Here is a 2,523-nt window from a genome sequence, read left to right on the forward strand (position 1 = left end):
GATTTTCTTTTGGGGTCAAGTGAATTTCCTTACTGGGCCTGGTCCTTTTCCCTGGAGGAATAAATGGGCCGGGGAGAATTGTGTAATAGGCCCATAATATAGTTGGGTTGATTCCAAATGGGTGAAAATTAGCTAATCCGTTTAGCTTATTTCTACGATGGAGATTACCTTGTATGTCATTATTTTTAAATGTAAAAGTAAACAGGTAAAATAAAATTATGTTTATAAAATATTTCTATATTAAAAAATTACAATTAACTCATCTAAATAATTGAATATGTTAATAATATATCTAATGGTTAATTTTTATTGGACCACGATACACCACTTAGAAGAGTGGATCACCTTAGACACCATTATTCAATCATATATATATATATATATATAAGGAGGGTTCTGTTTACTTCAAGAGTAAGTTTATCTAAAGTTACTATGTTCAATGACTTATATTTTATATCAAATTTGAATGATCCAACCATAAAATTTAAAGTTCTTAGTGTATAAATCAAATATGTAATTTTAAAAAATTAAAAATTATTTGATACTTCATTTCTTTAATTTAAATCAACGTATAAAATATTTTTATAATTATCCATCAATTTGAATTAATGGAATGAAGTATCAAATGATTTTCAAATTTTTTAAAAATTTGCAGACTTGATCTAGCATTAAAAACTTTAATTTTAACGATTAGATTGTTAAAATTAGATATAAAACATGAGTTATTAAAGAATAAGTGTAAGCAGATTTACTACTGAAATAAACAAGTTTCTCCTATATAGAAAGATAAGTTACTAGAGAAATTTCAAAAGTGATTATTTTTTATTTTAACCTTTTATTTTTTAAAATTAAATAATCTATTTAAACGAATAACTCATATTTGGTCATTAAATTAAAAAAAAAAAAATAGAGAATGAAAAATAAGTCTCTTAGGGTAACTGAATTCATTTCTCCTTTAATATATACACATACGTGTGTAACTTGCGTAAAAAAATTATTTATTATTTAAAATTTTCCTTTTGACATGTGAATTTAATTATTATTTTGATTAATTCTTTTAAATATTAACAGACGGAGATGGAATAGGATAGGTTTAGCAAAGTAGTGAAGAATATTAAGAGAATGTGATGAAAATAACATTTTCTCCTTTATCCTACTCTTTTCTCCTTTTTTACTTTACTACTAGTCTACTAGAGCACTAAACCAACAAACGTATCTTACTACTCTCATGTGGCTTAAAATCAAGAATTTCGATTCCAATTCCCAAAAAGAAGAAAAGGAAACGTAGTTCAGTATTCTCGTAGTATCAATGTGTTCCTCTCATCGATATCAACAAGTTCCGGCAACAATTATCTAAGATATTTTATTTTTCTAGGGTTTTAACTTAGTATGTGACGAAAGTCTTGAACCTTCAAATGGCGTAGCTAGATTGGCTTAGTGTGTGTGTTGTTTTTCCCTGATTCTACCCAAGACCACTTTGGGGAATGGGGATAAATATCAATGATTGAATGCGTGTCTTTTTCAACTTCTTGGATTCTGAATACTAGTCCATATCCATGTAGTTGATCCATTATGATCATCAACAAACTCGTGTCAAATATATAAGAATGCTGATTGTGAATAGACATGAATTGAAAGATCTGAACCAAAATGTATGCGTTTGAAAGTAACAGGGTTCCAGTCCAGATACTCTTTGCTCTACACCGGATAATTCAAACTCCATTCTTACAATTTTTTTATTTTTTTAATTATATTATTTATATGAAATATCTGTCGTAAAAAAATAATAATTTATTTTTGTTAGAAATCATGAATTCACACAAAGTAAATATTCTTTTTCTACATAATTTTTTTTATATTCATGACTAAAATTAGAAATCCAAATAACTTAATTAAAAGATCCAAATTATTAACACGCGTGCACTAATTTCAGTTCAACATCCATTCTAATTATTAACATAGTTGAAATTGGAAAACTTAACTTTATTCATCACCAAACCAAAACAGTTATTATATATACATTTTCAAAGCATTAGAAAAGGAAGATTAAAGAAACTTAAAAGATAAAGATAAAAAGATAACATAAGCTATCATTTACAACTAAATCTAAAACAAAAATTATCTTGTATAACTAACGTTCAACTATTACTTTTTGTTGCATTTTTATCATTTAACACCCGCAGCAAGCTAAGTTGTATATATTATACATGTTCAGCTTAGAGAGAAGAAAATGAAATAATGATAGATGTAGAGGCTTAGTATGAAAGTCTACTAATTGATCCAGAGGCAATCGATCGAAGATGGATGATGCCAGCCTGTAGTTTATCTTGAACAAGGTGATAATCAATCTCAATATGTTTGGTTCTCTCAAGAAATGTTGGGTTTTGTGCAATAGAGATGACAAATTTATCATCATAGTATAAAGATACTAGACTAGTTTGAGGTTGATGTAGATCTACAAGGAGATAAAGTATCCATTGTATTTCACATGTTGTTGATGCGAGTGCCTTGTATTCTACCTTG

Source organism: Cajanus cajan, chromosome 2, assembly GCF_000230855.2.
Source record: "Cajanus cajan strain Asha chromosome 2, NIPB_CcT2T_4, whole genome shotgun sequence".
NCBI lineage: Eukaryota > Viridiplantae > Streptophyta > Magnoliopsida > Fabales > Fabaceae > Cajanus > Cajanus cajan.